The sequence below is a fragment of the Dama dama genome, chromosome 12 (genome assembly GCF_033118175.1).
Source record: "Dama dama isolate Ldn47 chromosome 12, ASM3311817v1, whole genome shotgun sequence".
Taxonomy (NCBI): Eukaryota; Metazoa; Chordata; class Mammalia; order Artiodactyla; family Cervidae; genus Dama; species Dama dama.
Window position 1 is genome coordinate 69,460,001 of NC_083692.1, and position 15,000 is coordinate 69,475,000.

Genomic DNA, 15,000 nt, shown 5'->3' on the forward strand with positions numbered 1-15,000 from the left:
CAAAGGGTTACTCTGGCAGAACTAATCTGCTTACACCTGCTCTTCCTCACCTGACAGAGGCGAGGCCTTCTAATGCCTTTTCGTCTGATCATTAAGCCGAACCGAGTATGCCTTCAGCTCCACGTGAAAGAGTGTAATTAGTATACTTGTCAAGCCAGGTACAGCCCTGCTTACCCTGCTTTTTTTTTCCCTCCAGCAGCTAATGAACTGCTCCCATCTCATTATTCAAAAATAAAAAGGCACTTAGTATACTATGAACTGATTTCCCTTGCTTTTTTTCTTTTTTTAAGAAGTAACAAGATTCGGTGCTGATCAACCCTACCATTAAGTGACAAAGTGATAAATATCCTTCCGGATTGGTGGAAAGTTGGCCACTCGGTGGCCTGAAATGGCACTAAACTAAAATATTTTATGAGGCAACTTGGAGAGTTCTGCCATGCTTAATTGAATTTGAGAGCCCCCACCAAATTAATCAAATTCATTATTCTCCACCTTTATATGTATATATATATATATATATATACACATATACATATATACACACACCAATGTTCAGCATATTCATACTATTCTATTCTTTCCCCCACAGCACTTCTCACCATAATATTTTCTATCATTTGCTTATTTATACATTCTATCATTTGCTTATTTATACATTGGTCTTTGCTACTGAGATGTAAGCTCCTGGAGGACAGGGATTTTTGTCGATTTTTTGTTTCATTGATGTAAATCAGTAAATTTGCTTATTTATACATTCTATCATTTGCTTATTTATACATTGGTCTTTGCTACTGAGATGTAAGCTCCTGGAGGACAGGGATTTTTGTCGATTTTTTGTTTCATTGATGTAAATCAGTAAATTTGCTTATTTATACATTCTATCATTTGCTTATTTATACATTGGTCTTTGCTACTGAGATGTAAGCTCCTGGAGGACAGGGATTTTTGTCGATTTTTTGTTTCATTGATGTAAATCAGTAAAGGGAGAATGAATGAAAAACACTCATATGGATACACAGCTCCTTTAAATTATAATGAAATGTGGATTTATTCTAAAAGTCCAAAATTTCAAAACTTTTTTTTTCTTTTGACTAAATAAGAATGTGAGGGAAAAAAAAGATGCACAGAGAAATATAAAATCAAAGAGAAACAGTGTGGAAATAATTGTTCTACCTCCTGCTAAATAAAAGCTAAGCAAAATTTTAAAAACTTAGATGAATAATATTTAATAACATTTCACTTTTTTATGCCTGAAACATGCTGATATTTTGAATGTTTCAGAAATCTGTGTCCTCTATTTTGATTTCTGGAAACAAATGCCAATATTGCCAAGGTCAAATAAATTTTAAAATATAAAAATCTATAAAACGATAAAGTACTAAAGTCAGGTCACATGATTATCCCTTAGAAGAAAACAAGGATGATATATCCCAAATTTGTCCTAGATCCAAAGGAGACTTCACTGTTTACACTGTGTTGTGTTGTGTTATTTGCTCAGTCATATCCAACTTCTTTCACCCTATGGACTCCTTTTTCACCAGGCTCCTCTGTCCCCGGAATTCTCCAGGCAAGAACACTGGAGTGGGTTGCCATTTCCTTCTCCATTGTTTACATTACTGCATGTAATACTAGGCTCAGTCTGTGGAGACACATCTGTTACAAGCACAAAAAATTTCAGAAGAAAGACATTAACATGTTTACTCTATAATAATTCTGATCTAAGTTGAATATGAGTCTATGTAAGGATACTACCTCCCCTAGTAGACCATATGCTTCTTGAGGGAGATGACCCAACTCAGACAGAAGTCCCAGCTTTCCACGGAGAGGGAGCACATATTGTGTGTGTGTGTGTGTATGTGTGTGTGTGTGTGAGACAGAGCACATAGTGTGTGTGTGTGGGGGCGGGGAGAGCACATATTCTCGTGTGTGTGTGTGTGAGAGACAGGGCACATAGTGTGTGCGTGAGAGAGAGAGAGAGAGACAGAGAGTCACACATACACACACAATATGTCAGATTATCTGATTAAAAATTAAGAGAATTTTAAAAAACAAAATCTGCCCCATTGTCACCGTTTTGTTGACCTCATCTCCCCCAGTCCTTCTGCCTTTCATATTTCTGCTAAAGATAAACTTTTCTACCTTCAAATCAGAAAGCCAGGCCAGCAGCCTCAGACAAAGAACATCACTGATGCCAGTGCTGACTCAAAGAACATGCAACAGACGAATGGTTTTGTGAATGGTGCAGCCTACCTCCTTCATCCCCAGAGACACAAAGATCTCTTCCCCGCAGCTGAAAATTTAACCTGAAACAACTAAACATGCAACTTATTTAAAGGAATGTTCTTAAACAAGTCGAACTTTTCTTTACCCAATGTTCATCAATAGTCTGAAAACAGGAACAGCTACCATGGAAATGCAGAAAACCAAGAGTGAAACAGGAAATAATTTTTAAAGTAAGAAACAGGCCAAAATTAGGTCCAGGTTTTAAAAAAGAATTCACCCTTATTTTTATTTCTTCACTTTACAAAATATTGCCCTTAATAATCAAAACTAGTTGATTTGCAAAAACAAAACAAAAATGTGCTTGCTCATAAACAGGACAGACTTGTGAAAATATAGAAAGGACTAAGGAAATTAATTTTTGATGCTTATTATAGCAGTTACAGGTCTCTGTGAAGAGTATGTAACCAAAGAAAATTTATCAGTCTTTCTGCAGAGGGTTTTACTTCAGAATGATACTAAGTAATTTCATCATTGAGATGAATGAGAGATGAGGACAAGCATCTGCTCAGTTCATGGGTAAGGGAGAAAGGAGAAGGGGAGGGGCATATGGAATTAAAAGATTAGAAGGTGTGGGATAATTTAACACCTAAATCAAAATACAAAGTGCCTAGTAAGAATATAACTCAAATACAAAATATACACAAGTTATAAATATCTAAATACACACACATATATAGTTAATATATAGAGAAAAGAGATAAAATTTCTTTATAGAAGAATTCCAAATAATACATCAAGATACGTCTCCCTCCACGAAGTAGAGTTTAATCTCCTGCCTCAATCTGAGTGTGGGCTAGATTTAGTAACTTGCTTCCAAAGAATAGAGTATGGGACTTCCCTAGCACCCCAGGGGTTGACTCTGCACTTCCAATACAAGGAACTTAGGTTTGATCCCTGGATGGGGAGCTAAGATCCCACACGCTGTGCAGCACAGCCAAGAAGATATTTTTTTTTTTTTTAAATATAGAACAAGGAAAAATGCAATTTGACAGTAGAGAAATATGGCAACTATCACCTTAACCAAGAGACTAAGGTTAACATAACTGTGGATGGGTTGTATCAGTATCATGTACCTTTTGATAAAGTATGATTATAAAAGCTACAATCTAGTCCCATAAGAAGAACAACTCAAATGGATATCAGACATACCCAAATGGAGAGACATATACAATTACCAAATGGATATTCTTCAAACTCATCATGGTCATCAAAACCAAGAAAGGGCTAAGTAACTGTCACATACCAGAGGCGATTCAGGAATGTGATCACTAAACGCAACATGGGACCCTGCATAGGATCTGGAACTGGCTGGGGTGGGGGGTGCCATTAACTTTAAGAAGTGGTAAAATTCAAAATAAAGTCTGAACTTTATAATGGTAATCAATAAACTATTCTTAATAATGTTAATAATAATGTTAATCAATACATTATTGATTAACAGTAATGTATCAATTACTTGACAATTATTTGTCTTTGTGTTGACAAGTGTAAAACAGTGATGTAAAATTACAGCATTAGGGGTAACTAAAACTGACTGGTAGGTATAGGGAGAATACTCTGTATTATCTTTGCAGCTTTCTGTAAATCTGAAGCTATTCCAACAACACTTTGATTTAAAAAAGTAAAAGCTTTCTAGTGGCCTTTCTGCCCCGAGTAATGACCTCATGAGAAATAAACCCTTCCATTTACCACCAAAGCCTAACTCCTGTTGCTTTTGAGAGTACTGGCTAAAAGAATTCCTGAGGTATAATTATGAGTGATTATGGCAGAAAAAAATAGTTTTAAATTTCCATAATATATAGATAGACCAAGCAAATGTTGTTTTGTCATTACAAGATAAAATAAGTTGATAAAAGTATTTAAGAAATGGGAGTGAATCCTCCCATTGAATTTCTCCCCATAAAGACCATCATAAAAAGTATTTCAAGAGGTTTCAGGGTTTCCAAAATTATCAGAATTGAAATTTGAAGAGTACTTAAAGAAGATGAAGGGTAAATTAATTCCTTCATCTGTTTCAAGTAATTATTAGAATATCACTAACTACTACTACAAAAGTCACCATCATTTGAGTGGTATTATGTGCTAAGCCTGGGTCGGGAAGATCCCTTGGAGAAGGAAATGACAACCCACACCAGTATTCTTGCCTGGAAAATCCCATGGACTGAGGATCCTGGTAGGCTACAGTCCATGGGGTCGCAAAGAGTCAGACATGACTGAGCGACTTCACTCACTCACTTCACTCACGTGCTAAGCAGCATGCCACATACTTTACAAAATCATCCTTAATCTGTATATAACCTTGAAAGGTAGATGTTCTTATTCAGTTTTAAAGAAAAGCAAACCATGACTCCCAAAGAATTTAACAAGGTGACAGCTAGTATAGGATCCAACTGGGATACCAACTCAACAAATAGAAATACAAGAAAATTGTAACAGATAAGATTTAGGTAGAAAGGAGATAAACCTCTCTGATATTAAGAGAAGCTAAATGCTTGGGTAATAGTCTAACCAATGCTATTAATTCACATTCATTAAATAATAAGAAGATGAGTCTAAAATCAAAAGACCTAAGTCTTCCCTTTCTCATTGCTTTTGTTCAATCCTTTGGGCATTTAGACACATAATGTGGGTAAGCAAGAGCAGGAGGTAGGTGTTGGTGTTCTGAGTTCAAGTCTCAGCTCTTGCCCTCTCTAACTGTATGACTAGGCTGGTCATTTATCCTGAGTATTGTTTATCACTTACAAAATTGTAAAATAAATATGCCTTATCTATGTCGAGCATTTGTTGTATAGGTCAAATCAGTAACTCAGTTCAGTTCAGTTCAGTCACTCAGTCGTGTCCACCTCTTTGCGACCCCATGAACCACAGCATGCCAGGCCTCCCTGTCCATCACCAACTCCCAGAGTCTACCCAAACCCATGTCCACTGAGTTGGTGATGCCATCCAACCATCTCATCCTCTGTCGTCCCCTTCTCCTCCTGCCCTCAATCGTTCCCAGCATCAGGGTCTTTTCAAATGAGTCAGCTCTTCGCATTAGGTGGCCAAAGTATTGGAGTTTCAGCTTCAACATCAGTCCTTCCAATGAACACCCAGGATTGATCTTCTTTAGGATGAACTGGCTGGATCTCCTTGCAATCCAAGGGACTCTCAAGAGTCTTCTCCAACACCACAGTTCAAAAGCATCAATGCGTCAGCGCTCAGCTTTCTTTATAGTCCAACTTTCACATCCTTACATGACTACTGGAAAAACCATAGCCTTGACTAAATGGGCCTTTGTTGACAAAGTAATGTCTCTGCTTTTTAATATGCTGTCTAAGTTGGTCAAATAAAACATATCAAAACTTTTTTAAAGAATAAAGTTCTATTCCAATACTTTATGAGTTATCTGCAAAATTCCTAAATTTCCTCTCAATTCTAGAGTTGAAATGCCCTGTACTCCCTTGTTACCTACTCAACAAAAAATGGTAGGTAGATACATTAGCAGCAAAATATGTAATTTAAGTCAACAAACATTTAGGAATGTGAGACCAGGGAATGAACCAAGACAAGGAATGCAGGCCACCAAAAATTACTCTGTATTAGTTATACAAACTGTCTTAGACTGAGAGACAAAAACAAAAAGTTGGAGGTTAGGCGGCATAGTGAAGAAGATAAATCATTTGCTGACCTACACAATTTAGTTTTAGCAAGAATAATTTGGTAATCCCCATTATACAAAGATTAGCTCGTATACAATGACATCACAGTTTGCCCGTGATCCCAAAGGTCAAGGAGTGGGCCCTGAATGAAGCAGAAGTTATCTGCCATCAACAGAGGACATCTACTCAAAGGTTGCATTTTATGTCGTTGGCAAGGCAAAGGAAAGTCGCTCATATTGTCTGTACATTTTTATCTAGTTAATGAATTAATACTATTCATATTTTCCAAAAATGTTGTTCATCAAGCTACTTGAGCAAAAATATTTACTCTACTAAAGAGTTTCTTACAATATGAAGCAGGGGAAAAAAATACAGCACATAATTATCTTTTTCTTAAATATATTAACATTCTCTCATGAATTAGGAGAAAGTGGAATTCCTAAATTCTCAAACCGTGACGTAATATTGGTTTTATTGATTCTCTGCACAATTTGTGGGAGTACCCAATCATTATTTTGACAGTTTTATCATAAGGTAATAGACTTCCTTTTAGATAATTGCAGTTACCACATTCAATTTCAACCTTCCATAGGATTTTTTCCTAGATACAGCTTTACTGTCAATCCTAGATCACATTACTTTCTTTTTATAGCTATACACACAAAGCATTTTAGGCGTTACACCCAATTATGTCAGCACAATAACAATTTAAAAGCTCATCATTAAGAAGTAAAGGTTAAGCACTTATATGTTAAGACTCCTTTTTATAAAGACATACAGCACTATATGACATAAGTAAATGAATTACACAAGCACTAAAAGTCCAAGAGTCACAAAAATATAAGACCTCTTTTTGGATAAACAGGGAAACTTGATGAGTTTATGTTCAGGCAATAACATTCGTAAACTTCAGTGCTGACTACCAAGCTTTCTGACTCATGAAAACTATTAAGCTACAGAAGTTTCACAACACAGAGTTGTGTGATAAAATACTCTTTTTCCTAGGGAGGCAGTTTAGTAAAATCATTAAGAGCTTAGGCTCTGGAACCTTAGTCGCTACTTCCTGTTTGACCTGGGGCAAGACACGCAAGGTCTCTGTGTCTCGGTTTCTCATTTGCAAATGGGACTGCTACTACCACTTCTCTCAAAGTTGTTCTGAGGATTAAACCCCAACGTTACACAAAGCTCTTAGGAAGAGCCTGGAAGAAGAGAGAAAGTGAAGTCGCTCAGTCATGTCCAACTCTTTGTGACCCCACGGACTGTAGCCTACCAGGTTCCGTCATCTATGGGATTTTCCAGGCAAGAATACTGGAGTGGGTCGCCATTTCCTTCTCCAGGAGATCTTCCCGACCCAAGGATCAAACTCGGGTCTCCCACATTGTAGGCTGATGCTTTACCGTCTGAGCCACCAGGGAAGTCCAGAAAGTGCCTGGCGCATATATATATATACTATATGCTATGTGAATATCAAATATTATTATCATTGCTTACCTGAATTTCCTTAAGCCTGTAGTAATTAAATAAAGACACAAAAAGTGATCAAAACTGAAAAGTGATCTAAGCCAGTAGATAAGGTGGTAGAAATGTTGTGCTGGCCAAAAACTTCGTTTGGGTTTTTTTGGTAGCGTCTTATGGAAAAACACAAACATTTTGGCCAACCCAATATAATGAAAGCCAAGAGATTAGCTACTCAAGGAATGTAGGAGGATGGGGCATCTCAACTCTAGAAGAAAAATCAAATTTGAGGTTCAGAAGTTCTCTGTAGAAGGACCTACTGTGTGGCACATGGAACTCTGCTCAATGTTATATGGAAGCCTGGATGAGAGGGGGTAGTTTGGGAGAGAATGTGTATGTGTTTAGTTGCTCAGTCATGTCTAACTGTTTGCGACCCTTTGGACTATAGCCTGCCAGGCTCCTCTGTCCATAGGGTTTTTCAGGCAAGAATACTGGAGTGGGTTGCCATTTCCTCCTCCAGGGGATAGTCTCAACCCAGGGATAAAACCTGTGTTTCCTTTGTCTCCTGCATTGCTGGTGGATTTTTTACCCACTAAGCCATCATGGATACATGCACAGGTATGGCTGAGTCCCTTTGCTGCTCACCTGGAGCTATCACAACACTGTTAATGAGTTATACCCCAATACAAAATGAAAAGTTTAAAAAAAGAAGTTCTTTGTAGAAAGAGTGAATTAATTAGGCTCAAAGAAATTCTAAATATTGAGGCAAAAATTGGTATCCAAGGCTTAAACCTAAATGAGAAAACGACACAGAAATCAACACAGATCTACAAAGAAAGCAGAATAACTAAGAACACCATCCTGATAAACTTGCAGTCTTCCACAGATGTGTACCTATGTGGGGCACAAGAGCAAGTGTTAGCAGGGATGAGGTCAGATAGTGGCCAGTAGACGGCAGAAGGGAGCAACTATAAAGAGGCTTGGCTTTGTGGCAGTTCAACTGAGCTGTTAACCCTCCCAAAAATTTAAGCCATGATATCTCTCAGTCTAATGTATTTCATCATTTGGGAGGGAAAGGAAAAAAATCACGATTCTCCACTCCATAATTTTCACATTCCACTTCATAATTACAAAATTATCAGAAAATGGCATGGTGTCTTGACAGGCTCAGGCAAAAATTCTATTGTTCCCCCCTATGCTTCCCCCGAGTCAATTTACCTAGCTAAAAGAAATATAAATGAAGAAATAGCTCTTTATTAAAACAGGAAAAATATACAATATACTTTCACTTCCAAATTAACCACTCCTCTTAAGATAAACAAAGTGTTTCCAGTAAATTGCTGTGTTTCTAAAGGAGAACAAAACATAGCTCTGCAATAAATATTCTAGAATGACCAAAAATGTCAATAATCAATATCTCATATCAAGTTAAAAAATAAGAAATACTGATGAACAGTTATCTTACATATTAATCTATGTAAATAAAAGTTTTTTTTCAAATTCTAAGACAACTCTGCTTTATTGTAAAAATTTAAAACAATTTTCCTTAAAGAAAAAACACAGAAAATCAGGACTATAGCAGAAAATATAGTATATAGAAGTATCCATGTATACATAAACCAGTTTTTTTTTGAGACAAAAGTGCCAGTGGGGGTGGGTGGGGATTATTTCTATGAAAGTCAAGCAAGAGCTTGTCATCAATCCTTGATTACTCTTATCTCTCAGGCTGTGAATCAATCTTGCAATCCTATTGCTGGTCCTTTCCCTGTGACCCACTCACAAAAGTAACCCTCCATCCCCAACAACCTGTTCATTGATCAGTTTGCTTTTTCTATCTTAAAACTCCTCTCACAAGTTGCTGAGAAAAATAAAAGAGGGACATCAATCAAAGTTTTCTATAGCCAGAACAATTTATAAGAAGCTCAGTAAGGTACCAACATTAATAGCTAAGGTAGATCGTTTCTTAACTTCAAGTAACCATCCACTGCTTATACCCATGATCATGGATTTAATGAAGAGAGAGTTCATTAAATGCTGCTGACTGTACTGTATATAAAGCATAGCTGAAATCTAATTTCCAATTCTGAGCTTCTTGAATGACAAAAGCTTTCAGTATAGTCATTATCATTAATATTTATCATGCAATGAATGTGCTTCTACACTTCTTTTTCAAGCTAATGAAAATAAGTCATTTTCTCATTCCACCGGTTGTAAAAAGCAAGTCTATAAAGAGATACAAGAACATGCCTACCCATAGATATGATTTTTATCAACAAAAGCTAAGGGTCCAAAATAAGCTAAAATGACTACTCTTGGAATTTCACCTGAATTGAATTCAGACTAGCAAGCTCCAAAAGATAGTACAGGGTACCAGAGTTTTGAAGAAATGGAAAACATCATATGGTGTAGAAACTTTGAAAGTCTTTTAATTAAGACTTCAAAAAATGCTTTTAAATTATATAAAAGAATGAAAGCCACCCACATGCCATGTGTAAGGAAATACACTCTGCCATTTAACTAAACATGTAATCAATAAACAGGAGATTTGCAAAGCACTGGAAACAACCTCCTCTACACTGAGCTAGAGAAGCTCTGTGCCTTCACTTCCTTTCAGTGAGTACTTACTTCTGGAAAGTGCATCAGCTCCTTACAATCACTTTACCACCATTAAGGGGGCAGAGAAATTTAAGGTGCCATGCAAATAATTCAATCATTAATAATTTAAGGATTAAATAATGTACTTGAACAGTTAAGAATTAAATGAGGTTCACAAACAGAATGAGGAGTGCCTCCTCCCATTTGAAGTGTCTTGGAAAGAACATTCCATTTACAGATGACTTAAAAATCCACATCAGACTCCTGAGAAGGAACCATAAACTTCCAACTATACAGAAGCATTCTGTAAGATACGCTCCGGAATCCCAGTTAGTAGTCAAAACTGAATTCAATTTTCTTCCTTTCCCAATTTGAAGCAACTCTTATTTCTATTGCAGAGGAGATAATCCAGTTTGAAATTTCAGATTCATCCTAGGTTCCTTTCACTTCCTCATCACCAGTATCAAGTAAATTGCCCTGTGCTATAGACTTTATTTCCTCTTTCACTTACACAGAAAACCTTAGTTCAGATCTGTATACATTTTCTAATACAAATGCAATAGTTTATTGTTCTCTCTCATGACAGCCAGCACCTCCTCACTTCAATCCATTCTACACAGTGTTGCCATATTATTTTCAGCCTTGGTTCTTTTCATTTTTTCCTTTTCTTAAAAATATTTAATTTATTTATTTGGCTGCATGGGGTCCTCAGTTGTGGCATGTGAGCTTCTCTAGTTGTGGCACACAAGCTTAGCAATTGAGGCACACTGGTTCAGTTGCCCCAAAGTATGTGGGCTCTTAGTTCCCCAACCAGGGATCGAACTCACTTCCCCTGCATTTGAAAGGCAGATTCTAAACCACTGGACCACCAGAGAAGTCCCTCAACCTTGGCTCTTAAGTGCTGTCACAATAAACAGCTTCCTGTCATGATCAATTATAAAGTGTATTGCAAGTAATTTATAACTATCAAGTAAATATATTTTTAATAAATGAAAGTTGAGTTATATATTTATAGAATAGCATTACTTGTCTTCATTGTATTTCAATATTTTCTTGAGAAAAAGAGTGGAAGGGAGTTACAGGAAAGTCCTGAAAATCCTAGTTACCATTAGGTCCAAATGATACCTTTCATCTCTGTCTTGTTGAAAAGCACTGCCATAAACAAACCAAAAACTCTGATTCTGGCATTCTGCTATTTAGAATCATCAATGGATGATTACTTAAACATAAACTCCTAGGTCTGGAATTCAGTATCTTCTATTACGTGCTCCTAACTGAACCTGGCGTGCCACAGTCCATGGGGTGGCGGGGGTGGGGGGAGCTTGGCGTGCTGCAGTCCATGGGGTCGCAAAGAGTCAGACACGACTGAGCAACTGAACTGACCTGAACTGAATCTGTCCAACTTTAATTCCCACTGTGATTGCACACACAAGCTCTCAGCTAGTGACTCTGGACTCTTAAGCAGATCTCATATTTGGTTCACACATCTCTCTGTCTTCAACTATCTTCCCCTGCAGCTATACTCCCCAAGTCCATAAAGCCTCTCTATATCTACAAACCAGAACACATCTTTCCATTTACTCCTTCCAGCATGTTTTCACCTCTAAAAGCACATGTAGAATGATAACTATTAAGTGCATGCTTTATATAACCCACTATGCTGAGAATTCTAAAGGCTATGAGTTTTAGGTCTCTTTCTGCCTACCACAGCAACTAAGGTAGTGCCCAGAACATAGCCAGCACTCACATAACTCTTGACAAACTGCAGAAAAATAAAGAACATGAATTCCAAAGGAATTAATATTCCAGTTAGTAAGAGGCCACTCAAAGTCTAATCAGACTCAAATACTGGATGCTTTTCTTACCCTTTTTCTATTAAAGTTAGAGTCTTAAAGATGAGTATACTATGCACTGATTGCCTGGAACACTACCCAAAGCTCTTCAGTGTTTTTCTGTTTTTTAACTGAGGTTGTCTCAGATGGTAAAGTGTCTGCCTACAACGCGGGAGACCCAGGTTCAAGCCCTGGGTTGGAAAGATCTCCTGGAGAAGGAAATGGCAACCCACTCCAGTATTCTTGCCTGGAAAATCCTACGGATGGAGAGGCCTGGTAGGCTACAGTCCATGGGGTCGCAAAGAGTCGGACACGACTGAGTGACTTCACTTCACTTCAAGGTCATTCAAAGAGTAAGAACAAAAATTGGTAATTCCATTGGGAAAAACATAATTTTGGTTGGGGGGAGGGATGAAAGTGAAAGTGTTAGTTGCTCAGCTAGTGTCTGACTCTTTGTGACCCCATGGACTGTAGCCCCCCAGGTTCCTCTGACCATGGAATTCTCTGGGCAAGAACACTGGAGTGGGTGCCATTTGCTACTCCAGCGGATCTTCCTGACCCAGGGATCAAACCCCGGCCTCCTGAATTGCAGGCAGATTCTTTACTGTCTGAGTTACTGCTGCTGCTGCTAAGTCGTTTCAGTCGTGTCCGACTCTGTGCAACCCCACAGACGGCATCCCACCAGGCTCTGCCGTCCATGGGATTTACCAGGCAAGAGTACTGGAGTGGGTTGCCATTGCCTTCTCCGTCTGAGTTACTAGGGAGAGGTAATTACACACATATTAGGTAGAAGAGCATATTCCCTTAAGAAAACCAAGACAGTGAACTGGAATTCTACAAAATGTTCATCCTCACTACAAATTTCATTCAACTGTATTGTTTATTTTAAAAGGATATATTACTATTAATGGTGAGCTATCTGAAAATAGGGAGGATATACTGCTATATGGAAGAAAGCTAAGAAAAGCTGTATAAAATGTTTAGGAGGTAAACAAAATCATCAATTTTTGATGTGAACAGAGATATTTTCCCAAAGGTTCTTCAAAACTAATTTGCCTTATATTCAGATTCAAGAACAGTCAATATGTTCATAATTTTATTGTAATGCCAGCCTCCCTATTAAAAAGAGCTCTTACATGGAAGATTTTCATGGAAGAACTGTGAACATTCAGATAATCTTCTACTGTTTAAGGATATTTCCATCTGCTTATCTACTCCACTCAGGAAAGTCCCCACAAACAGAATTACCCATGGTATGACTCTCAGGAGAAAGTCACCATGCTTAAGGTGACATCCACTCATTTCCTCGCGCACACATTTAATACCTGAGACTCAACAGGGAGCAGGACATCCACTAAAATTGGGGAGCACTGAATAGTCACATCATGCAAAACGCTGGGCTGGATGAAGCTCAAGCTGGAGTCAAGATTGCAGGGAGAAATATCAATAACCTCAGATATACAGATGACACCACCCTAGTGGCAGAAAGTGAAGAGGAACTAAAGAGTCTCTTGATGAAGGTGAAGGAGGAGAGTGAAAAAGCTGGTTTAAAACTCAGCATTCAAAAACTAAGACCATGGCATCCAGTCCTATCACTTCATAGCAAACAGATGGGGAAACAATGGAAACAGTGACAGACTTTATTTTCTTGAGCTTCAAAATCACTGCGGACAGTGACTGCAGCCATGAAATTCCTTAAAAGAAAAGCTATGACAAACCTAGACAGCATATTAAAAACCAGAGACATCATTTTCCCGACAAAGGTCCATATAGTCAAAGCTGTGGTTTTCCCAGTACAGATGAGAGAATTGAACCATGAAGAAGACTGAGCATTGAAGAATTGATGCTTTTGAACTGTAGTGTTGGAGAAGACTCTTTAGAGTCCCTTGGACTGCAAGGAGATCAAACCAATCAATTCTAAAGGAAATCAATCCTGAATATTCATTGGAAGGACTGATGCTAAAGCTGAAGTTCTAATACTTTGGCCACCTGATACAAAGAGCTAACTCATTGTTAAAGACCCTGATGCTCGGAAAGACTGAGGGCAGGAGGAGAAAGGGGTGACAGAGGATGAAATGGCTGGATGGAATCACTGACTCAATGGATGTGAGTTTAAGCAAACTTCAGGAGATAGTGAACAGGGAAGCCTGGTGTGCTGCAGTCCATGCAGTAGCAGAGAGTTGGACACGACTGAGTAAACAACAAGAAAAAGTACAAACAAAAAAGATACAAATTCTCGCCTTCTTGAACAAGTTAAGATGGGAAAGTGAGACCCCAGAAGAAGATTATAAAACATGAAATTAAAACTCAGGTTTCCTTTACAGTCTATAACCAGTCTATAACTGGTCATCACTTTCCAATTATGCTCTTTCCTGGTACAATTAAAAATATGATACAAAATAGGGGAAAAAAATTTATTCTGATATTTATAGGATCAGTTCAAAATATAAGGGCTTTCACTTTTAAGAAAAAACAGCCCCAAAGGTAGTCTACCTGCTACTCATCATTAATTAAAATGCTGTTGGTAATATCCCGTGCTAGGAAGAAAATCTGCTGAATAGGGTAGGGTTTAATCACTTGAAATGATGGCATGAGATGTAAAGAGAGCTTCATCTCCTACTTTTGCTCAGGTCTATGCTGTGACAGGAAAACCTGAGACTCTATTCTGACAGCATTTCCTCCACAATTATTCTAACTGCTACTTCATTCACTGTAACGCAGTAAAAAGAGCAAGGAGCAAGAAGTCTTGGATTGGGCACCAGCACCATCATAGACTGCCTATTCTGTTTAGAAATGCTGGACAGCCTCAGTTTCCTCACCTATAAATTGGCCTCCTTTGCCTCACCTGGGCTATTTGGAGGCCACAGAAAACCACAGAAATGCTTACTACTGTTCACCCTCAGAACAACACAACTTTAGAGTCCATTAGGATTTCAGGAGGAAAAGAAATGGCACAATGTGAGTAAATTTCCCTAAACTAAGTTGGAAGGAAGAAAAATGACTCAATTCAATATTATTGAACAACGTGACTTTGGAATCTGAGCTCAAGTATCAGCTTTATGAAATAATAACTATAGGACCATGGCCAAGTCACATACCCTTTCTGCAATTCAGAGTTCATAATACCTAGCCTATCAGTATGTTAGATTTTGTTGGGAGGGTAAGTAACAGTACAACATCAAAGTATCCTAAAGCAT

General features: G+C 37.9%; 1 protein-coding gene across 1 annotated transcript in view; it reads right to left on the bottom strand.

Moving 5' to 3' along the window:
* Positions 1–15,000, bottom strand: part of CDIN1 (CDAN1 interacting nuclease 1) — a 232,270-nt gene that overhangs the window by 145,509 nt on the left and 71,761 nt on the right. The gene's annotated exons all lie outside the window — the stretch shown is intronic.